Consider the following 25,877-nt stretch of genomic DNA (forward strand, 5'->3'; position numbering starts at 1 on the left):
CATCATAAGGAGTGCCAGAGGGTGCTAACTTCTTTCGGTCACTCGAGTATATTTTCTACTCAAGCAGCAGCTTTATCAATGTGAGCGGCAGCTTCATCATGAGCGATCGCGACCTAATGCTCGCATTCAGAAAACTCACTTGTGCTCACCAAATCAGTGATTCCTTTTGCTCACACTTGCCAACTTAACAATGGTGAGCACGAGTGAGAGAAAAACTCTGCTCCACCTCACTTTGCAGAGTTTTTCAACAACTCCGCCAGCGGAATTCTTCGCCCACCCCTAATTTATTTCTGATTTTCATTTTTTAAGCAACTATTTAACTATTAAAGCTTTGCCTTAACCAGAGGTTACTTTTTCAATATGCCTTATTGCCATTGTAGAAGAAGAAAAGTACTCTGTATAGAAAGGACATAGTAGATTAAAACAGTGTTCCCAGGATATGGGGATGAAACATCCATCATCCTCTTTTCTGTTGTACCTAACTTTACTTTCTATGTGTTGCAAACTATGCTCTATTTAACTTCTGTGACATTAAAAGGGTATTCTGTCTTCACAGACAATTTACGTCTTTACACTTTACCTCCGTATATAACACCATAATTCAAATGTATGGATGGCATAAGTTGGAAAGTAACATGAAATATTGGCACAGTGGAAGATCAAAGGATGAATCTCTACTAGTATACTTCTGAAAACAGCAATCCACATGTCTGTCAGCAGAAGATCTTTCTTCATTAGTATCCCTCATAGTAATACATATATGGAAGGTGGACTGCAGGAGATTGCATGTAGGGATGACCACTGCGACGCCTTCAGGTTGATTGACTTCCACCTGGGATCTAAATACACCCCTAAGCGGTGACTCTTTGTAGACTGAAGGGAAAATTCAGATAGTTATTTTCACTAGTCTGTAATCACATGGCATGCTAAAACAGACATCAAGATGAATCCTCTTTTAAAGAAAGACTAACGTTGTATTTACAATGTTCAGACATATCAGAGCTAAATATTAAAGACAGCACAGGGCACTTGTTAGCGACATGATATATTCCTATGTCCATGGTCTTAAGAGAGATCTGTTTTGGTTATCATGACCATAGCTGGATATTATGATTTATGGCAACAGGTCGCTCTATAACACCTACAGGCATGATTTCTGTGCCATTAAAAATCCAGGTTCTAACCTCCTGATGATAATTCACTTATCCACAGATTGGGAATTGGGACTATGATCCAAAAATTGAGATTCCACTTACCAGCACTTTGATTTTACCTTGGCCCATGCTTCAGATGTAGGCCTATATATGCTTCTGATAGGCACACAATGTATGTTTTTTTGTTGGACAGATTAGTATGCATGTGTGATTGAACAAATGAGTGTAGGCTGAGGAAGGAAGCCTTGCTTCTGCACAAAGGGAGCACTATAGAAAACAGGATACATAACAAGATTGTTATAGCCTGTGAAGGCCTTCAATGTAATTGGAAATCCAATAAGAAATGTTCCATGCAATGCTTAAGATGTTTCTACAACATGAGTAAAGTGTGTCTAAAATCTAGCTTTTATTTGGTCATAAAATGATAACAACCAATGTTTGTTTGTGAATTTATTTAAATGTTCCCTATGTAGTTAATATTTTGTAAGAAACATAGGCCGTCATTATGACTTCAGCAGTCTTTTCGAAAGAATGCCAAAGCCGCAGGCTCCAAAAGACCGCCAGTGCTGATGGTCTCAAGACCTCCATATTACGTCATCGTGAAAACCTGACACCATCGACCTATCTGATGTCATAATAGAGGCAGTTTCCCCGGTCGGCTCCACCACGCCAACATGACTCCACCCACTGTATTACGATCTGTAATACTGTGTTGTGGTTTCCTGCACGGCAGTGCAGTACTGGCGGTGGAAAGAATCGGGACAAATCTCCTGCTGGATGACTACCTCACTGAAGGAGGTAAGTTGATCATCCAAAAGGGGGGGGTCTGATGTGAATGTGAGTGTTGTCTGCGTGTGTGTATGAATGCGGGGGAGGGGCTGTCTGTTTGTGTGTGTATAAGTGTGTGTATGCCGAGGGGGCAAGGGGTGTCTGTGTGTGTGTGTATAAGTGCGTGTCTGCCGAGGGGGGGAGAGGGTGTCTGTTTGAGTGCGTGCATGCGAGTTTATGTGTATGTTTAAGTGCATGCATGAGAGTGTATGTGTATGTCTGAGTGTGTGTTTAAGTGGAAGTGAATGGTTGTATCTGAGTGAGTATTTAGGTGCGAGTGTGTGAGCCTGTATGGAAGCAAATGTGTGGGTAAGTGGGGCTGTGTGAATGTAGGTGTGTGGTCGTTTGGGGTGTGTCTGCGAGTGACAGGAATGGAGATTCCTATTGCTGGGTGCCTGACTGCCAGCATTTTCGTGGTGGTGTGAAGGCCACGAAAATGCCGGCAGTCTGCTGAGTCATAATACCAATGGTGGTGAGCACTTCCGGTCCGGTACAGGCGGTGTTTCGGCGATTTGGCTTCAGCCAAACCACCAAAGTCAAAATATGGTGGTTTGGCACTGTGAGTCTGGCGGTCCAAGGACCGCCAGACTCGTAATGAGGGCCATAACCCTATTCTGAACATCTCTGTTTTAGATGGTGCCTTAGGACATTCCAAGTTGTAACTATAAATTAATCATGTCTGTGACTAGAATCTTCTTTAAACCTTACCTACCAAAAATGTTACCTATATATCTGGTGTAGGAATAACACTGATGTGGCTTTTCTTACACATTTTATGGTTACCAATGCATATCCACAGTAATTTTACTCTACATGCATTTCTTTATAAAATTGAGATTTTCTACACTAACCTTCATAAAATAGATGGCTTGAGATAGTTCATTACTGCAGCCCTGCCATGCTTTCCATGTCCATGCAGACTTTTCTTTGAATTCTGGGACTTGCAGTCTTGTTTATTCCATTACACAACAGGACTAAAATTCACAGAATTCAAATAAATAACCTAGACTGGAACGCGTATCACGCAGGAAAATTGGAAACTTGGTGTAGGGAAGTGTCATCTTTCTTGGAATGTTACCCCCAATTTCTGTCTGATTGTCAGTGTGTTTTGACTGTGTCACTGGGATCCTGCTAGTGAGGACCCCAGTGCTTATGGTCTGTGGCCTACATGTCAGTATGTTTTACTGTTTTGTCAGTATGCTTGACTGTGTCATTGGAGTCCTGCTAATCAGAACTCCAGTGCTTATGCTCTCTCTGTTTCCAAATTTGTCACTATAGTCTAGTGACTACTTAGTTCACTCCTGATTGACATACTGGACCCCCCCCTTATACGTCCCTAGTATATGGTACCTAGGTACCCAGGGCACTGGGGTTCCAGGAGATCTTTATGGGCTGCAGAATTTCTTTTGCTACCCATAAGGAGCTCATACAAAGACTTCTTCAGGACTGCTAGTGTAAGCACTATTTCACAGCCATTTGCACTGCACCAGGTCACTTATGAGTCACCTATATATCTATCCTTCAGAACCTGAAGGCTAGACACATAGTACCTGTGTGTGAGGGCACCCCTGCACTAGCAGAAGTGCTCCCACATCATCCAGGCCCATCTTCCCGGACTTCGTGAGTGCGGGGATGCCATTATAAGTGTGCACTACATATAGGTTAATACATATGTAGCTTCACAATGGTAACCCCGGATATGACCATGTGAGGTGTCTACGAACTGGAAATTGTACCCCAGTCCAATTCTGGTATCCATGCACTCCCCTGTCCATCACCACCTGAGGGTTCCTGGGTCCTTGTTTTCAGGATGGTCAGGGAACTCTGGGAGTATCTGAGTGGCCAGTTCCAGCAGGTGACGTCAGAGACCCCTCCTGATGGGTGCTTACCTGGTCAGGTGACCACCCCCCTCTCAGGGCTATTTAGGGTCCCTCCTGTGGGTGTTTCCTCAGATTCAGATTGCAAGACTCCAGCAGAAATCCTCTGCAACCTCTGCTTCATCTTCTATCATCGGATCAACTGCAGAACTGCTCCAGGAACTCTACAACTGCAACAAAATATCCAAGAAGGCTACTGCAACTCTGGAACTTCAGCTCCTGCCAGCAACTGCTTTAGTTTCCAGGTTGTGCCCGCTCCAAGGACTGCCTGTCTTCATCCTGCACCTGAAGGACTGAAGGAATATCCCGTTGAGTGACGGAGTCACTTCCCTGCTTCAGCAGGCACCTCTCTGCGGCAATGACCGGTACTCTGTGTCCCCTCTCCTGATGATGAGCATGGATCCTTGAACACAGGTGGTGGACCAAAGTGGCCCACACTGTCCAAAAGTCCAGTTGTCCAAATTTGGTGGAGGTGACAGCTTGCATCCCCGAGCCAGACAGTACCCCTGTGCACTGCGTGTTTTGCAGGTCCTAGGGCTTCTGTACTCTTCTCCAAGGAATCCTTTGTGCACAGCGCAGACCACATCCCCAGTACTCTATCCGGTGATGCTCAGGTCCCTGAGTTGTTCTCCGGCGGTGTGGGATCCCTTTGTGTAGTGCTGCGACAACTGCGATTTGCATCTCCTTTGTCTCCATGTCCTGGGACTCCTATGGGCGATGCCTGGTCTTCTGAGGGCTCTCTGAAGTGCTGAAAGCCCCGTCTGTCTCCTCAGTCCGAGTTGAGACCCCCAGGTTCCTCTTGGGTCCAGGTAGCGCCATTTCCCACCAAACGTGTCTTTTGCGTGAGCCAAGGCTTGATGGGGGAATTAAATGACAAAAACTAGCCTGCATACTCAACGTGGGACATCTCTTGCACCAAGCAGGATCCCTCAGCTATCTTCTTTGGTGCATTTCTAACTTTTTGTTCTAACTGAAGAATCCACTTTTGCACATTCATCTGTGTTAGCAGTGGCTCCTGTTACTCCTGGATGCTTCAGCTGTTCTTGGACTTGGTCTCCTTTCTCTGCAGGTCTGGGAATCCATCATTGGTGTCTTGCAGTCTTACTTGGTTTTTGCATAATTCTTTATCACGACTTCTAGTGTGTTCGGAGGAAAGTTGCTGTACATTACTCCTGCTTTCCCGGGCTCTCGGGTGGGGTACTTTACTTACCTTGGGTGTTTTCTTACACTCCCAGTGCCCCTCTAAACACTACTCTTGCCTAGGTGGGAAATCGACATTCGCATTCCACTATTCTAGTATATGGTTTGTGTTCCCCCTAGGCCCATTGTAACCTATGGTGATTTTAACTATTTGCACTATTTTATGACTGTTTACTTACCTGACTTTGGTTACTAGTGTACATTTTATGTATAATACTTACCTCCTAAGGGAGTATAGCCTCTAAGATATTTGTAGCCTTGTTGACCTAAAATAAAGTACCTTTATGTTTGGTAACACTGAGTATTGTCTTTTTTGTGTGTAAGTACTGTGTGACTACAGTGGTATTGCAAGAGATTTGTATGTCTCCTAGTTCAGCTTTGGCTGCTCTGCCTACAGCAACCTCTGATGGCCTGGCTTCTAGACACTGACTACAGTTCACTAACAAGGGATAACTGGACCTGGTATAAGGTGTAAGCACCTTAGGTACCCACTTAAAACCAGGCCAGCCTCTTACACTTGGAAGCTATGTTACTGTGTTGCCCAGCTTCCCCAAGGAACAATTCATCCATTTCAATAAATGAGGGTTCTCCTGGCAGAGGAAGGAGATGAGAGTGAGCTCTCCATAAAGTACAGTAGTTAGCTGTATCTCACTGGAAAGCACTGTCAGGTGTTCCAATATGGAACAAGAGGAGGGCAGGAAGGCATCTGGCTACAGCCACCATTGGGAAGTTCCAACAAAGCTCAAATGGGATACAAAAGTGGGAAGAATTTGGTTCACAGAAGGTGTCTTCTAGAATTTATCTTCAAATCACCATTTTGATTCTTCCAAAAATGCAATACACTGTGGTTGTTTAGCCAGTGTCTTTTTCCTGGAAGTGCCAAGCTGAGGTAGAGTTTTAGTGTGGCATCTATGGACACAGCAGGTATAACCATCTTCTAAGTCCCTCTACCTCCATCTTTAAATAACTGCACAGGCAAGAACATTAGAAAAAAATAAGAGCAGCAGAAACAGATGGACAAGTCCTCACTGTGAATGGAACTCTGAGTATAGCTGGGGGACACCCTGGACTCATGTTGGGCGACTTTAGTTAGTCTTTGTCCCCACAGCTAGGTATTACAATTGAGGCCATGTAACTCTGGCTGCCTTTGGATTCTCTGGTCCATATGTCTTGCACCTCCTCATTGGCATTCAATTCATAGATGTCAGAATTATGGTAGGAGGAATCACCTGTGCACATTTTTTAACCTGTTTTCTGTAGGTTACAAGAATATCTTAGGAGCAAACTTACCTCTCTGAACTACCTTGCCAAAAGAAATAATGGTATAACTCAAAAGCATCTTGGCTCAAACATAACCAGTATGAAGTTAAAAATAAATGGATATTGAGTCTACTGAATCTGAAGAGATTTTAGAGTGTTCATGGGTATGTGAGAATTTCCAAATAAAGGTGTCTGTGAGATTAAACCAAATTAATATTTGATCATGTTCTCCATTTACTGTGGTGATGGGCATAACTCTGTTAATAGAGGAAATACTTTGCTAGCCATACTCCATCAAACTCTATCTTGCTTGCCTCAGATATTTTGGGTCTCCTAATGCCACTAGAATTCATCAACTTTATGAATATCCCCAAATATAGAATGCAACATATCTGAACTTAATGCCACTCTTCAGTCACAGAATTGAGACCCTCAACATGATAGTCTACTCTTGGTCCCTAGCCCATAATTCTATCATTGAAATCACCATTTCAAGATTCCTACTTACCTATGTCCAGAATCTGTAGAATTGGATGCTCAGGAACTAGCAAGCCATTGAAATTGTCAATCAACACCATTTAAGGAACTTTAGTGCAGTATATATGTTAGTTCTGAACTAGAACATTTAATTAAACGTGTCATAACAGAAATGCCGAAAGACAAACGCAACATTCCCATTGTGCCATTCAACACTAAAAACATGAGGCTTGGAATGATTCCAAAACTGTTTAAAATTTTTTTCAAATGTCAATCCATAATCAAACTGAACAGTGCAATAAAGTGCAAAAGGAAAATAGGCAGGGAGGGCAGCGACCCACCACAGCCAATGTTTCTCTCACTTTTGTAATGCTTATCAAAGTCATGTGATATGATGACAGACCTTCTTTTATAGTAACAATCACAATCAACTTGTTTGTGCCTCCCCTAATTTAAAGTGACAACATGAAAATCTTTTCAACTATGTCATACTTGACATGTTTCATCAATGGTACTGTATATATTACATTAAAATGTAATACAACATTGTAACAATTTAACACTACAAGCCATATTTCACTGTAGCACTTAATTCTAAACCTCATGATATCTTTAAGTTAAATGCGTACAAAGATATACATTTGTAGAGGCTATAAGTAAAAAATTATAAAATGCATCTCCTGCAAATTATGCATGTTCAGCTTGGAAGAAATAGCATGGTCTTTATGGACCCTAGAATACAAGGTATATAATTTAATAACTCAGTAGTCTTCTTGCTTAAGTCTAAGGTCATGGTTATCTCCTCTCAGAGAAGTAGAATACAAATATTGGCAATTATCTGTGACTTTTGTGATGATCAGGAAAATGGATAGATACTAGGTAGCCTTCATCATTTTCTCCTTACAAGTATATGTTCACTGTTACAGAAATGTAGATGGTGTATACTGCTTTCCAATTTCCACACAGTGTGAGCTGCAATGCCATTGTATAATATTGTTTAAAAGTGTTTTTGAAAAAAAATGGAAAATATTATCTAATGCAAAAAAATTTTCACTGATAATGTTCATAAATGTGTTCATAGGATAGCTAATGAATTTCAATCTCTACAGAAAAAAAAACATTTGCCAGAGCTAAGCTTTTTCAACTTCCTTGGGTTTAACCCCTTTGCTGCCAGGTCTTTTCCCCCTCAGGTTTTTGGCTACTTGGGGCAGTTAGCGCTTAGGCCCTCATAAGTTTTGTCCACATAAGCTGCCCACGCCAAATATGCATTCTTTTTTTCCAACATCCTGGGAATTCTAGAGCTACCCAGAGTTTGTCGGTTCCCCTGGAGGAGACCAAGAAATTAGCCAAAATACAGCAAACATTTCATTTTTTTAAAACAAATGGGAAAAAAGGGCTGTAAAAGAAGGCTTGTGTTGTTTTTTGCCTAAATAGGACAGCTAAACATTTCTTAAAAGTAGACAAAAGTCTGAATTAAGCAGAGGGTCATTTGTGTAGATCCTACAAGGTTTTCCTTGAGAAAATAACAGCTGAAATAAAAACAAACATTGAAATCGAGGTAAAAAAAAGCAATTGTTCTCCATGTCTTACTCTGTAAATCTGTCCTGCAATGTCAGATTTTCAAAGGTAATATACTGTTAAATCTGCTGGACCCTTCTGGTTGTGTGGATATATTGGGCTTATAGGTTTATCAAGAACCCTAGGTACCCAGAGCCAATAAATGACTTACACCTTGCAATGGATTTTCATTGTATACTGGGTATACAGCAATTCATTTGGTGAAATATAAAGAGTGAAAAATAGGTATCAAGGAAACCTTTGTATTTCCAAAATGGGCACAAGATAAGGTGTTGAGAAGCAGTCGTTATTTACACATCTCTGAATTCTGGGGTGCCCATACTAGAATGTGAATTACAGGGCATTTCTCAAATAGACTTCTTTTTGACACACTGTCTTACAAGGAAAAAACATAGTGAAAGACAAGGGGCAATAACACTTGTTCTGCTATTCTGTGTTCGCCATTGTCTCCCAATAAAAATGGTACCTCACTTGTGTGGGTAGGCCTAATGCCCGCAACAGGAAATGCAACATGGACACATCACATTTTTACATTGAAATCAGACGTGTTTTTTGCAAAGTGCCTAGCTATGGATTGTGGCCTCTAGCTCAGCCGACACCTAGGAAAACCTACAAAACCTGTGCATTTGTTAAAACTAGACACCAAGGGGAATCCAAGATGGGGTGACTTGTGGGTCTCTCACTAGGTTCTGTTACCCAGAACACTTTGCAAACCTCAAAATCTGGCAAAAAAAACAGTTTTTCCACACATTTCGGTGACAGAAAGATCTTGAATCTGAGAGGAGCCACAAATTTCCTTCCACCCAGAATTCCCCCAAGTCTCCCAATAAAAATGGTACCTCACTTGCTTGGATAGGCATAGTGCCTGCAACAGGAAATGCCCCAAAAAACAACATGGAGACATATAATTTTCCCCAAAGAAAACAGACCTGTTTTTTGCAAAGTGCCTAGATGTGGATTTTGGCCTCTAGCTCAGCTGGCACCCGGGAAAACCTACCAAATCTGTGCATTTTTGAAAACTAGACACCAAGGGGAATCTCATTGGGGTGACATGTGGGGCTCTCACCAGGTTCTGTTACCCAGAATCCTTTGCAAACCTCAAAATGTGGCAAAAAAACACTTTTCCCTCAGATTTCGGTGATAGAAAGTTCTGGAATCTGAGAGGAGCCACAAATTTCCTTCCACCCAACATTCCCCCAAGTCTCCTGATAAAAATGGTACCTCACTTGTGTGGGTAGGCCTAGTTCCTGCAAAAGGAAATGCCCCAAAACACTATGTGACTCATCAAAAATATCAAATGCAAAACTACCTGTTTTTGCAGGGGGCACCTGAGTTTGTGGTCCTGGGCTCAGCATCCATATAGGGAAACCTACCAAACCCAAACATTTCTGAAAACTAGACACCCGACGAAGTCCAGAGAGGTGTGACTTGTATGGATCCCCCAATGTTTTCTTACCCAGAATCCTCACCAAACCTCATATTTAGCTTAAAAAAAAAATCACATTTTTTCCACATTTCTGTGTGGGATCACCACACCGGCACAAATTTCCTGCCACCTAACTTTCCCCACACTCTCACGATAAAATTGATACCTCACTTGTGTAGGTGTGCCAAGTGCCTCTGACAGGGAAGAGCCAAAAACATGTTGAAAATGAGTGGGAACCAAAGCAGGTCCAAAAGTGCAGTTTGAAACAAAATATTTTTAGGTCGACAAGTGGGGCAGAATTTTTATCGGTATAGATGCAACAATGTTGGATGGTAGAAATATTGTGGATTCCTGCAGATTCCGGAAGGTTCATTGACAAAAATGTGGGAAAAATATGTGATTTCAAGCAAAGTTGGAACTTTGCAGGGCATTGTGGGTAAGAAAATGGTGCGGGTTGCATGTGAAGCACACCACCTTTTACTCACCCAGATGTTTAGTTTTCAGATCTTGTAGATTTTTCTACATTGCAACGTCCCAAAGTCCAAAAAGTGCAGCCCTCACTATTCCAAGTGGAATGATTTTGAGAGTTAGACAAGTTCTCATGGCTCAAATATAAAACCAAAACCCAAAATAATCAAATGTCCTCTTGCTTGCAGTGGGATAAGATGTTTTAATGTACAAGGGGGAGATGAAAGACTATTACCCCCTTCAGTTGTGGTGGGGGCAAAACCATGCCCATACTGGTTGGTAGCCACCTGGGATCTAGTAGGCTTTCTTCTCCCCCGAGGGTGGATCGGGGTTAATTGGCCCATCTGCCCACCGGTGGGAAGAACAACTTTGTCCCCATTAATTTGGGGGGGTAGGGTCATACCTCCCACTCTTTTTTTAAAACAAAATCTTCCATGGTCTCTGGTGGGATTTCTGCCCCTCTTGGGGGCAGACTGGTCTTACAAAAATAGGCTGATCTACCCCCAAGGGGGCAGAAATGGCCTAAAATAAATTTGCCCCCCAGGGGAGCGACCTTAACCTACGGGGTCGCTCACCTTGCGTGAAATTGGCATAAAAAAAATCCTTGTGTCTAGTTGTTTCTGCCCCCCTGGAGGCAGATTGGCCTAATTAATATAAGCCGATCTGCCCTGGGGGGGGGGGGGCAGTAAAGGCCTAATAATAAAATTGCCCCCTGGGGAGCGACCCTTGCCTAAGGGGTCACTCCCCTTATAAACATAATTCTTTAAAAAAAAATCCCCGGTGTCTAATGGCTCCTGCCCCCCTGTGGGCAGATCGGGCTAATTAATATAGTCCGATCTGTTCCCCGGGGGGGCAAAAATGGCCTTAGCAAAAATGCCCCCCCCCCCTTGTGGAGCGATCCTTGCAAAAGGGGTCACTCCCCTTACGCAAATTTAAAAAGAAAAATCCCTGGTGTATGATGGCTTCTGCCCCCCCTTGGGGCAAATTGGCCTAATTAATATAGGCTGATCAAAGCCCTAATAATAACATTGCCCCCTGGGGAGCGACCCGTACCTAAGGGGTTGCTCCCCTTATAAACATAAGAATTAAAAAAAAACATCCCTGGTGTCTAATGGCTTCTGCCCCTCCTGGGTGCAGATCGGCCTAATTACTATAGGCTGATCTGCCCCAGGGGAGCAGAAATGGCTTTCAAAAAATGCCCTCCCTTGTAGGGCGACCCTTGGCAAAGGGGGCGCTCCTCTTATGACAACTTAAAAAAAAAAAAATCCCTGGTGTCTAGTAGCTTCTGCCCCCCGGGGGCAGATCAGCCTAATTAGTATAGGTTGATCTGCCCCCAGAGGGGCAGAAAAGCCCTAAATAAAAAATTGCCCCTGGGTTGCTCCCCTTATAGCAGTGAACAAAAAAAAAATCCCTGGTGTCTAGTGGCATTCCTGCAGCACAATAGCTATGCAATAGTGCTGCAGGAATGCTCAGAGAGACATGAAAAGGGAAGGAAAAGCCTTTCCTTCCCTCTTCATACCTGCCTGACCTCCCCTGCCCCCGTTACGAGGAGAAATTAATGTGTTTCTCCTCATGGCTTCCAGCGCGATGGGAGGCAACCTTTGATGAGGTCAGCGTGTGATTGCGCGCTGATGTCATCAGACATCACTGAGGGGGTCGGGTGGAAGGGGAAGAGATTTCCCTTCCATCCCTGCCCTGGGGGATGGGTAGGAGCCTCACAGGGGAGCACTTCCCTAGATGGCTGCTGAGCCCAGGACCAAAAACGCAGGTCCCCCTGCAAAAACAGGTAGTTTTGTATTTGATAATTTTGATGTGTCCACGTAGTGATTTGGGGCATTTCCTGTTGTGGGCAGTAGGGCTACCCACACAAGTGAGGTACCATTTTTATCGGGCCATCTGGGGAATGCTGGGTGGAAGGAAATTTGTGGCTCCTCTCAGATTCCAGAAATTTCTATCACTGAAATGTAAAGAAAAAGTGTTTTTTTGGCCAAATTGTAAGGTTTGCAAAGGATTCTGGGTAACAGAACCTGGTGAGAAGTTACCCCATCCTGGGTTCCCCTACGTGTCTAGTTTTCTGAAATGTCCATGTTAGGTAGGTTTTCCTAGGTGCTGGTTGAGCTAGAGGCCGAAATCCACAGCTAGGCACTTTGCAAAAAACATGTCTGTTTTCTTTGGGAAAGTGTGATGTGTCCATGTTGTGTTTTGGGGCATTTCCTGTTGCAGGCACTACGCCTAACCACAATAGTGAGGTACCATTTTTTTAGAGACCTGGAGAAACGCTGGGAGGAAGGAAATTTATGGCTCCTCTCAGATTCGAGAAATTGCCATCACCGAAATGTGAGGAAAAAGTGTTTTTTGCCAAATTTGAGGTTTGCAAAGGATTCTGGGTAACAGAACCTGGAGAGAGCTCAATAACTCACCCGATCCTGGATTCCCCTAGGTGTCTAGTTTTAAAAAATGCACAGGTTTGATAGCTTTCCCTTGGTGCCAGCTGAGCTAGAGGCCAAAATCCACAGCTAGGCACTTTGCAAAAAACAGGTCTGTTTTCTTTGGGAAATATGTGTCCATGTTGTATTTTGGGGCATTTCCTGTTGCGGCCAGTAGGCCTACCCACACAAGTGAGGTACCATTTTTATCGGGAGACTTGTAGGAATGCTGGGTGGAAGGACATTTGTGGCTCCTCTCAGATTCCAGAACTTTCCTTCACCGAAATGGGAGGAAAAAGTGTTATCTTTTGCCAAATGTTGATGTTTGCAAAGGATTCTGGGTAACAGAACCTGGTGCGAGTCCCACAAGTCACCCCATCTTTAATTCCCCTAAGTGTCTAGTTTTCAAAAATGCACAGGTTTGGTAGGTTTCCCTAGGTGCCGGCTGAGCAAGAGGCCAAAATCCACAGCTAGGCACTTTCTAAAAAAAACACATCTGATTTCAATGTAAAAATGTGATGTGTCCATGTTGCGTTTCCTGTCGCGGGCAGTAGGCCTACCCATGCAAGTGAGGTACCATTTTGTTTGGGAGACTTGGGGGAACAAAGCATAGCAGAACAAGTGTTATTGCCCCTTGTCTTTCTCTACATTTTTTCCTTCCAAATGTAAGACAGTGTGTAAAAAAGACTTCTATTTCAGAAATGCCCTGTAATTCACAAGCTAGTATTGGCACCCCGGAATTCAGAGATGTGCAAAAAAACACTCCTTCTCAACACCTTATCTTATGCCCATTTTGGAAATACAAAGGTTTCCTTGATACCCATTTTTGACTCTTTATATTTCACCAACTGAATTGCTGTATACTCTGAAAACAATGAAAACACTTTTTAAAGTGCTGCTCCTTTATTGGCTGTGAGTACCTAGAGTTTTTGATGAACCTATAAGCCCTATATATCTTCACAGCAAAAAGAGTCCAGCAGATGTAACAGTACATTGCTTTGAAAAATCTGACACTGCAGGAAAAAGTTACATAGTAAAACATTTTTTTATCTCAGCTGTTATTTGCTGTAGGAAAACCTTGTGGGATGTACACAAATGACCCCTTGCTGAATTCAGAATTTTGTCTACATTTCAGAAAAGTTCAGTTGTCTGGGATCCAACATTAGTTTCACATCTATTTCTGTCACTAACTGGAAGGAGGCTAAAAGCACAAAAAAACATGAAAATGGGGTATGTCCCAGTAAAATGTCAGAATTATGTTAAGAAATGTGGTTTTCTGATTCAAGTCTGCCTGTTCCTGATAGCTGGGAATGTGGTGATCTTAGCACCACAAACCCTTTGTTGATGCCATTTTCAGGGAAAAAACCACAAGCCTTCATCTGCAGACCTTTTTTCAATTTTATTTAACAAAACAGTTTTTTTGCTGTACTTTTAGTCTCCTCCAGTGAAGCCCACAAACTCTGGGTACCTTAGAATCCCTTGGTTGTTGGAAAAAAATTACTGGGTAGCTTATGTGGACAAAAATTTATGAGGGCCTAAGCGCAAACGTCCCCAAATAGCCAAAAAAAGGTTCGGCATTGAAAGGAAAAAGGCCTGACACTGAAGGGGTTAATCACTGGCTTTCTAGATACTAATATCAAAACTGAATCTGACTGCATACTTCTTCACCTTCTGGTCACAGCAGCAATCAAATCTGTTGCTGCTAATTAAAAATCTACACACAAAACTGTTTTCTTCAAGGTTACTGTCTATTTTAATATATAAATCTGTAATCATTTTATCCCGTTGTAATGAGTCACTTTCTCTGGGATTCCCTTTATTTCTGTCATCAAAATTTCACCTTTAATTTTGAGATGCTTTGTGCAGAGTGAAGGTCTGGAGAAATAATTTCCATCAACTTTCCATTCTTTAAATAGAGCTAAAATCCCTTCTACATTGGTCAAAAAAACACAAAACCCAAACACATCTAGGACTAATGTCATGATCTAAATAGTTCTGGAGAGAGGCTGCCTCCCACCATTCGTTAATTTCTTTACATTTTAATTTTACTAATTATGAAAGAAGTGCAACGTCAGAGGTTCAACTAATGGGATGTTGACAATAGTCAATACCTTCGCTGCAGTCCTTGTTGGACCTGTCAGATTTATGGTTGTCTTCCCCAAATCTTTTTGCCTTCAACCCTATTAATTTTGCTGAACTCATTTTTGCTGGCCTTAGGACTTTGAGCACTTTGCCATCTGCTAACCAGTGCATGTACCCACTCCTTCACACATGGTGAAATTGACTTATTCCCAGTTAGCATATTTATTGTACATTTAAATCTCTAGTGAAGTGGTCCTAAGTGTGCCAGATGCCTGTAAATTAAATGCTACTCATGGACCTGCAGCTCTTATTGCCACCCACTTATTTAAGTCTCTCCTTTAAACATGTGTCAGGTCTGCCATTACACCCACGGTATGCAGTTTTAAACTGCCATTTCGACCGAGCAAAATAATACTTTTGTGTGGCCTAAGCCTTCCTTTTAATACATTCATGTTACTCATATGGTAGGGCCTGGACAGCCCAGGGGGTAGAGAAGCTATTTATTTAAAAGGTTGGACATGTATATTTATGATTTACATGCCTGACAGTAAAAACTCTTACATTTGTCATTTACTCCTGGCAGCCTGCATCTACTATAGGACAACATTGGAGTTGCATTATTATATATAATAAGCTGTAACTTCTAACTGGGACTGGGTGACCATTTCATGTTTGGTGTCTTTGGAAATGTAATGAAGAATCATCTGTTATGATTTTTAATTACAATTTTGGAAATGCCACTTTGAGAAAGTTTGCATTTTTCTTGGCTTAGCCATTTGGTGCCTATAGCCTGTCTCCAAGTCACATGACTGAGTATAGCTGTCAGTTGGTCTTTATATACTCCTGAATAGTCACACACAGAGAACTTAGGTGTACCTGGATGGGCCATCACTGGCAGGATGGCATGATGGCAGGGGCAGCTAGCCCCAGCCTTTTCACACTTGAATAGTCTCTGTCCTGCTGCCACACAAAGGGTGATAACCCACTGTAGTTAGTCTGAAGCCAGGACAGGGAAGGCAGGGTAAGTTGGGCCTTAAAAAGGAAACCTCTAGAAGCTTCTCCCCCACTTTAAAGGCACAGCTTGCTATAAATATTGGACTCCAGAAACCAACTCCTAAGTACACTTCTAGACTTATGAATACTCTACCTTGAAGAAGGACTGCTGTGCTGTTGAAAGGACTGCTACTCTGTTGGACTGCTGCCCTGCTGTGCTGACTGACTGCCTGCTGTTCTCTTGCCAGGGTAAGGATTGCATCTGTTGAACCAAGGACCCCAGAGTGTCTCCAAGAGCTAGTTGGCAATCCTCCTGACTGGAGCCTCAGGGACAGAAGGCTCCAACAACCATGAACCTAGCACCTGGACTCTGCCATCTGTGATTCCTACCCTACCAAGTGGAACTACCATAGTCCTGGACCCTTGGAAGTAGGCCTGAATGTGCTCTGACAGCTCTTTTATGGATGCAGCAGAACTGATGCCTCACCTCTGCTGTGCGGCACAAACCTGAACAGAATCAACACATCATCTGTGCTGTGAGGATTCTCTAAAGGCAGCAAATGAATGCAAAAAGAACAGGCAACCTAGGTACAGTTTCACTCTAGTTAGGGCTCTTCATTCAGTTATAATTTAGCTCCAGTGGCACAGTGAGCCCGGGACCCACTTCTGGGCGTACCCAGCACATTAAGGGGAGCAAATGAAAAAAGAACAAGGTGATTGATGGAATGCTTGAATTAATCTCAGCCACTGGCAATTGCTTGGGCTGCATCCCAATCCATCATTTTTTGCCCACCGTGCCCTTTTAGTTTGGACCCACCAATATGCAATTCAGCCTTGACCCTACTCCTCCTGGGAACAGTCCAGCATGAACTGCCAGGCCAGGCCCTCCCTGCACTGGGACACAAGTGACCTAGGACAGGTGTCGCTAGTAAGGGCTTATCAGCCAGGTATAGCTTAGTTCGAGTGGAACAGTGAGCCTGGGACCCTGGTCTGGGCATACCCGGCACACTAAGGGCAGTAAATGCAAAATTAACAAGTGGTGGATGGAATGCTTGAACTAATCTCAGCCACTAGCAATCGCTGATGCCACCTCAGTTTGGACCCATCCATATGCAAATCAATCTCGACCCTGCTCCTCATGGGATCAATCCAGTCCCAACTGCCAGAATAATTCAAGCATTCCAACCATCACTGTTTTGTATACTTACTGCAAGGATTTGCTCAGCCCACATCAACCTTGCAGGCCACATTGAAACACTGTTGTGTGAAGCTTCCCAACATAGGTCTTCGAATCACAAATCTCTTGTCAACAGCTGCCTCGAAGACGACACAGATTCTCACATCACAGGCTCAAAGCTCTTCCGAACTGATGCATCACTTCGACTGGGCCTCCTCAACATCAGACTTCACATCGCAAGCCATCCTTGACGACAATGCAGGAGTTCACATCGCAGCTGCACAGCTTTGCAGCTCCTTGGAACTGATGCATCTCATCCTTGATATGAATCCTCACAACGTTTTAGAAGCAGAATTGATGGTACCCTTGTTCAGTAGGCCAAACTGGGTCCCTGTAGCCAGCCCGTACTCCATCGCAATCTGCCTGAACTTTTGACTTTATCCTGGTCCAGCATGACCAGAGATCCACAGTTGACACTTTGTGCTTTTTGGACCTTTTTTCAATTAAATCTGAAATTGCATACTTCCTGTTCAACTGATTTGTTTTTTGTCAATTTGGTTTTGCTTTGTTTATTAAAGGTTAATCTATTTTTCAACATCTGATGTGGGATCCTTTTTTGGCGTGTTTTTGCTGTTACTGTCTGAAGCACAGCACAAATACTTTACATATTGCCTCTATGTTAAGCCTGACTGCTCTGTGCCAAGCGACCATTGGGGTGAGCACAAGCTAAATTGCAAATACTTATGACTTCACTTTGACAAGGATTGTGGTTAGTTCTTGAGTAGGGTTTTATCCCACCCAACCAGTAACCCAATTTTTTACAATCCTGTTCTTTCTGTAACATGCTGTTATAGGAAACTTGATCTCTCTTTCCTTGTTTACAGTTTAGTAATCCTGATTGTGCATACTATTTGATTTTACTAGCTCTGAGTGGAGCTCACGGAGTTTCACTCTGTGAATTCCACTTAGTCACCGAAAAACTCTGTGGAATTCCACAGAGAGCAGGTGGAGTAGTCCTTAGCCACCCCTAAAAGCCACCTCACAAATCTCTAAAATAGCCTCCTCACTTTCTCATTATTTTTCATAGTTTTATTAATCTTTTAAACAAATGTATGCACCTAATATGTCTTTGTGTCAAGCTAACATAACAGTGAGGTAATGCTGCAGAGAACTGTGTGCGACCTGTGGGACATGGATGTGACTGCCAGAAGGTCTAACCCTGGATTTCAATTGCATGAGGTCGATAAAATTAAAACCTAGAGAGAGACCAATTTTGAAAGCATATTGGATGTGATCAGGGTAACTAGACTTCATCTGCATCTGGCAGCTCTACACCTCCTCAGGTGCTTTTTAGCCAGTCCATAAAATCAGGGTATTACATTAGCCAAATTATTTTTTAGACCCACATATCTTCCAAAGCAGTAAGGTGTGTGACAGTTCATAGAATTCTACGGCATGAGGCCCGGAGCGTGGAGTGACTTTTACTGAAGACATTAACATATTAAGGCACTGAAAACAAATTTAAGGCTGAGCTCTAAAACAGAAGGCCTGTTGATGCAAGAGCAAACAAATAGAAGATTTCCATAGATTTGAATATATTATGGAGTGCTGGGAAACGTTCCTGTCTCTTTTGGGGCTTTGCAGCACTGAGGAGAAGAGTGCACGCTGCCACCTCTCAGCTGACATCTGGCATACACCCAAACCCCTATTCCTCATTCCACCTCCCGCTGTGAGGTGAGGGTGGGAAAGGAGGTGGGCTTGTGGAGGGGGGCAGTAAATATTGGGCTAATAGCGTTAAGGGTGGATGCTTAGTGGCTACAGGGTTATCAGGGCTGAGCATTCTCTCAGCATTAAGTGATGCCTTGCCCCATCAAAAAACGCCTAATCCCTGGGAAATGGCTGACTAGGATTGAACAGTGAATGCATTATTATTAATGGGGATGGCGTGGAGAAGTACACAGGCCAGGCTGAATAATATCACCATTAAATAAAGTAGAGCTCCTTTAATGATTTGAGTAATGACAAGGGCCTGCTGGGCCTCCAGTGAAGAGTGTGGGCATCTGCAGATCAGGACAGACTCGCATGGCACACACAACACATTTTCTCCTTCTCCCTGCCACATTTGGCTCATTCTGACCTGTCCTCATTGTATGTTTGGCTGTCTTAGGGCAGAATAATGTACGCATCAGGAGTTGTTCATGGCTTGCCTAACAAAAATTACCTTTCCACATCCTCAGTGACCTTTCTTTATTAACAGGCCTGATGCTCTGCTCCCCAAACAAAGGGACCTGAGGCTAGAGTGGGGGCTGCAGGCCCAGTAGCTGCGAGTCCAGGCTCAGCTGCCACCCGAGACAGCTCCTGGCTCCCTGCCCTTCTTGGGCACTGTGGGCACCGGCTGCGCCATCTTCCTCACTTCAGGTGATGCCCCAGCCTGCTGCTGCCAGATGTCGGGCATGCATGCTCTCTACTGCTGCGAACAGAGTCTTCTGTTTGGAGACGGTGAGGCTGACCTGACACTGAACAGGGCCTCAGAGCAGAAGTGGAGTAGCATAGCAGGGTGGAACAGGCTTGTTGCTGTGAAAAAATAGATGAGTGTGCCAGTAAACTCTGTTCCGCTGATGGTAGGCAGAGTTTTTTTGCTGAATTCTTCACTCCAGGTGAAGCGCAGAGTAACAAAAACTCCAAGAACTCCGCTAGCGGAGTGGCCACCTAACCCTAGATTTTACTTCCAAAAATGTGCTAAGAATAGGTAATGACGATTTGAAAATTGGAAAGCCAGGGACTTTTATTAAGGAAGAGTACCCTGGCCCAAAATTGATCATCCTAGCTTACATTGAAGAGTATGAAAGGTTTCTTGAAAGAATCTAATATAACGTTTTGCAATGTCGCTCAAAATTGGAGTTGGCACTAGGAAATTAATTTTTGAAAGTGATAACAATCTCTGTTAGAACTTGGGTCTCTAGTTGGCAGTGGTACGCACCCTGTCCAAGTAGTGACAACAATCCTAGTCAACGTAAGTCACAACACAACCTAAATTATCCTGTACTCACCCTCAGGAATCAGACAGACTAAGATGAGAAGGTAATGTCCAAAATATTTGTGCAATAACTCAAACAGTAATACAGTGAAAACACCAAAAAAGTACTCCACACCAGTTTAGGAAAATAGATAATATTTATCTGAATATAATAAAACCAAAATAACATAATTCTAGTATGCACAAGTCATAATATCACTTTTTAAATGTTTACATGATCTCAATCCTTAAAAGTCAGTAGTTGTATCCTTTTAACACACAGTACTTGGGATGTGTCAAAAATAACGATGCAGAGGGGCCACACTAGGAGAAGATGCTCTGAAAACTAAAGCGATGTGTCAATTGTTTTGGTGCTGCAAAAGTGATGCGCCATTTCTTTCCATGCAGCAAGATGATGCATCAGTTTCCAGGAGCACAGCCTTGGTTCCTCACCGCAATGGGGAGATATTTTGACACCCAGGGATGATGGGTAGAAAACCAAGAATGCATTGAGCGGAGGTAAAAGGTGCAGCGTCAATTCATCAGGCGATGCATTGAGTTTTGCAACAGAGTCCTTCCAGCAGAGTCAGCAGTAAGCAGGGCAACAAGCAGTCTTTCCAGCAAACAGTCCAGAAGTGTTTGATTTGGTGGTGTTACAGACCCAGTATATATACACCCAAAAGTGCCTTTGAAGTGGAGGAAACTTCAAAGAGTGGTTCTGAAGTGCCCAAGTTCCCCTTTCAGCCTGGCTCTTCTGCCAGGAGCCCTGTGGGGGGGTTATCAGTCCTATGTGTAAGGGCAGGTCACTGACCTTTGAAGTGGAAGTGAGAATATCTCTACCCTTCTTGCTCAGAGAAACCCATTTGTATATAGATGAATGCAGATGCAGCTGAGTATTCTGCATTTATGGCTGGTTGGGTGGAATGCACAAAAGGAGCTGTCAACCAGCATAGACCAGGCATGGATTGGAGATAAGCTGTATTTTCAAGTTGGACTTGCGATCTGCTGATCATCAGCTTCTTCTCAGTAAGTACTCCAAGCATTTGACTGCTTTTGTCAATCTGGATTGTGTTTTTTTCAATTTGACAGAGTACCTTTTGGTTTGGTATCAACAGCTGCCACTTTTCAGAGAATGATGGAGGATAACCTTGTTGGCATTCCTGGTGCCTCCATTTTTCAGGATGACGTGTTGATTCATGTAAAGGATAAATGCGAATACAATGTCAGGCTTAATAAAGTGCTAAAAACTATGGCTTCAAGGGGTTTGAAATTAAGAAATGAAAATTGGGTATTTGGAGTTAAAGAGGTGGAATATTTGAGAACTGAAGTGCCTTGTAAAGGAGTTTTACCCAGGTCAGGCTTGCAAAAAGCCATAAGGGAAGTTCCCATACCCAGAGATCATGATTAACTTAGTGTGCGCATTGACATGTGTGAATTCTATCCCAAGTTTGTAGAGAATTTTACCACAGTGGCTGAACCCTTACTAAGGTTGCTGAAAACAAGTGTCAGATTTGCGTGGAGTATGGAGCAGCAAGTAGCATTTTGATGTTATAAAACAAAAACATAGTGATGCCCTTTTACTGAGTCCTGTCATCCAAACATGGGCTGAGAATAGGTAATGGCAATTTCAAAATTAGAAAGTCAAGGACTTTGATTAATGAAGAGTGCCCTGGCTAAAAATGTATCATCCTAGCTTACATTGAAGAGTATGAAAGGTTTCTTGACAGAATCTATTATAAATTGTTGCAATGTAGCTCAAAATTTAGCTGGCACTAGGAAATGATTTTATGAAAGTGATAACAGTCTCTGTTAGAACTTGGCTCTCTAGTTGGCAGTGGTATGCACCCTGTCCAAGTAGGGACCACAATCCTAGTCAACATAAGTCACAACACAACCTAAATTATCCTGTGGTCACCCTCAGGTAGCAGGCAGGCTTATATTAGAAGGCAATGTCCAAAGTATTTGTGCAATAACCCATACAGTAATACAGTGAAAACACCAAAGAAAGTACTCCACACCAGTTTAGGAAAATATATAATATTTATCTGAATATATTAAGACCAAAAAAACTAAATTCTAATATGCACAAGTCATGATATCACTTTTTGAATGTTTAAATGATCTCAATCCTTAAAAGTCAATGGTTGTACCCTTTTAACTCACAGTACGTGGGATGTGTCAAAAATAACGATGCAGAGTGGCCACACAAGGAGAAGATGCTCTGAAAAGTAAAGCTATGTGTCAATTTTACTGGTGATGCAAAAGCGATGCGTCATTTCTTTCCATGCGGAAAGATGATGCATCAGTTTCCAGGAGCACAGCCTTGGTTCCTCCTCGCGATGGGGAGATATTTTGACACCCAGGGATAATGCGCAGAAAACCAAGAATGCATTGAGTGGAGGTAAAAGGTGCTGCGTCAATCTGTCAGGCGTTGTGTCCAGTTTTGCAGCAGAGTCAGCAGGAAGCAGGGCAAGAAGCAGTCCTTCCAGCAAACAGTCCAGAAGTGTCTGATTTGATGGTGTTACAGACCCAGTATATATATATATCCAAAAGTGCCTTTGAAGTGGAGGAAACTTCAAAGAGTTCTGAAGTGCACAAGTTCCCCTTTCAACCTGGCCCTTCTATATATAAGGGCAGGTCACCTACCTTTGAAGTGTAAGTGAGAACCCATTCACCTTCTTGCCCAGAGAAATCCATTTGTATACAGATTATTGCAGATGCAGCTGAGTGTCCTGTATTTATGGCTGGTTGGGTGGGATGCACAAGGGGAGCTGTCAACCAGCATAGACCAGACATGGATTGGAGATAAGCTGTGAGGCACAGATTGCAGAAGATGCAGAGAAATGCCTATTTCTAAAATTGTGTTTTATGAATTACTTTCTGAAAGTTGCATTTCTGAAATAGTAGTGTAAAATCCAAATTCACTAATAAGTAGGATTTATCATTACCATTCCAACCATAACAAATATGGCAGGTTTATTCCGCTCAGATCAGAGATTACCACTCAAAAGCATATAAGGGAAACTCTAATGCTGGCCTATAAGAGGAGCAGGTTTCACAGTAGTGAAACATGACTTTAGGGGTTTTTCATTACTAGGACATGTAAAATGTATAAGTCCATGTCCTACCTTTTACTTACATAGCACCGTGCCTAGGGCCTATCTTAGGGGTGACTTATATGGACTTACATGGAAGGAAAGGGCAATTTAAGGCTTGACCAGTAGTTTTAAATGTCAAGTCAAAGTGCCGGTGAAACTGCACACACAGGCCTAGCATTGGCAGACCTGAGATATGTTAAGGGGCTACTTATGTTGGTGGTACAATCAGTGCTACAGGCCCACTAGTATCATTTAACTTACAGGCCCTGTGCAAACACCTAGTACACTTTACTAGAGACTAACAGGTACATTCAATATGCCAATTGGGTATGAGCCAATGTTACCCTGTTTAGGGGAGAGAACACAAGCACTTTAGCATTGGTCAGCAGTGGTAACGTTTGTAAAGTCCTAAATCCAGCCAAAAGGAGATCTAAAAAATGGAGCGAGGCAGGCAAAAAGTTGGGGGGAGACCACCCTAAGGCTGCCAGGTGTAACAGTCTCTTAAAATGTATTGGGAGACTATAAGGGTATGTGTGTAACATCATATTCCCCACTGGAGGAAACATCCCTGCTGGAATTGTATTGGATCAATATCCTAAGCTTTTGTGGTGGAACTAGATCCACTGTTTAGTGGGCACTTAACGCTTGTCAGGTCAAAGATAATTCATTGTCTTGTGTAAGCCAAAAAGCTTGATTCTTTTCAGTATTAAGATCCATTTGGATCCTTTTCTGGCTTGGGCCTTTCCTTGCAAAGGGCTATCATCAGCATCAATGCTAGGCCTAGCAAACTGTCAGGGGTTCACTGATCAGAATACTGCCTTACATTCCCTACACTCTTCTCCAAAGTGGTAGCAAAAGGATGTGGGTGAACAAAGGAGGGGTCAGAGAGAGCATCAAAGAGAGAGAGACAACATAACTTCTCCTTCCATCTGATTGAACACTGGAAATTTCCTCCTCACCAACTCAGATGATGACAGGTAGATATACCCCGACTCGATCAGATGGACTATAGGTAATGGAGCGAGCAAGGTCAGACAGCAATAGTCTTTTGTTTGTTATAGTCTACAACATGCAGATACAATATTTTATCAGTTTTCCCTGTATCAATATTGATGATGAGCCAGCAGGGCAGCCATGGATACTAACTCTACAGCCTGGAAACCAGCATCTTAAAAGAAGGCAAGAGCTAGCACTGACAGACGACACTGAAGCCTGAACAGCTCATGAAAACAGTCAACTCTAGAAATTGAAGCTGAACGGGGGCAAATGAGCTAAATGTCAAAGAGAGGCAGGACATGTTGTCAGGCACATGTTTCTATCTAAAACTGTTCTTATGACACAGTTACTGGTGTCAGCGTGTACACTTATCTTTAAACCCAGCTCATAGGATGAGCCAATGGTTGGGACCAGATTTGGTGTAGTCCACATATGGACTTTGATGCTCGCTTTTTGGATCTGTTTCAATTAGGACAAGTTCATTAATAAATGCTGAAACATTCTTGTGAGAATGACAGCCAAGGGTTGTCTTTAGAGATTTTATATTAAAGGATTAATAGGCAATGACATGAAATATGCCATCAGTAATTTAGCAGCAAAGCATACAAATCATATGCACAAAGAATTCAGTACAGTTCAATGTGAAATCTGGCATAGATTTGCCTTCTAAAGGTGGGAGATAGGAGTCTTCTACGGGTACAGAATCTACATGTCCTTTTAGAGGTTATCAGACAAAGACTTTTATGCAATCTACATGAGGAAAGAAAGTGCACCAATGGGGAGCATGCAAAAAGAAACATTTCACTAGCGAATACATATGGAGATTCTCTCATGGAAGTAGCTTGAGGCAAGTGAAATGTCCTTGCTTAGGTACACTGAGAGAAAATCTCTGGTAACACACTTTCTTTCTCAGTGAGTGCCTTACATTTCTTTATTTCAAGAAATAGCACTAGGAATAGTAGTCACATGCTATGTTGTGACGTTGGTGCAAGATGGAGGACAATGTAAACACAATCCAAGTTAGCATAAGGTTAGCTCTTTTGTGTTTGATGTGAAAAGGGAAGAAAATTAACACAACTCCCACACTGGTCTTGCTGTTTCCTCTGAAAACAGCCATGTGTGTAATTCTTATTCTTGCAATACAATTACCGCCTCCCCGTTTAACAAACCTGTCACAGTCTATCTCTAGGGAGACAAAAGTTGCACTCCAGACTTTGGGCATATGGGTCCTAATGTGCTAGTACTTTATTCAAATTATTTTGGGATATTATTAATATCACTGTCTCAGTTTGCGCCTTGTAGGTAAATACCTACAACGATGGATGCAGCTATCCTTACCCTAGATTCCACGATGAGATGATATGCCATATCCAGTCACCGATTCAAAGTAAAAAGTTCACAAAATTGAAGTAGAAAGAAGCATTTATATTACATAAGAGTCAAGTTGCATGGAACAAGCATGGAACAAGCAAAGTTAGCATTCTAAGACAGCTACATTATGTGGGACTGGAAGCAACCAACAAATATCTTCCATCATGCTCAGATCTCTTTTACTGTACATGTCGATTTCTGGTTTAGTTGTTTGTCTCTTGGGAAGCTGTCTGGAAGTTAGAACAGTTTTATCCAAACTGTAGCTGCTCTATTAAATTAAACATTTGAATATGAATATGAAGAAATCAAAAAACACCTTGAAGGCTGCTAACAAATGGAATCATTGATGTACGTCGGAAGTCAATATCCTCCACAGAAAAGGCCATGTTTTGGGTGCCTCATGTGTATGACGTCTCAAAGTTCCGTTTCAGTATCTATTGCCCTTACATT

Source organism: Pleurodeles waltl, chromosome 8, assembly GCF_031143425.1.
Source record: "Pleurodeles waltl isolate 20211129_DDA chromosome 8, aPleWal1.hap1.20221129, whole genome shotgun sequence".
Lineage (NCBI taxonomy): Eukaryota > Metazoa > Chordata > Amphibia > Caudata > Salamandridae > Pleurodeles > Pleurodeles waltl.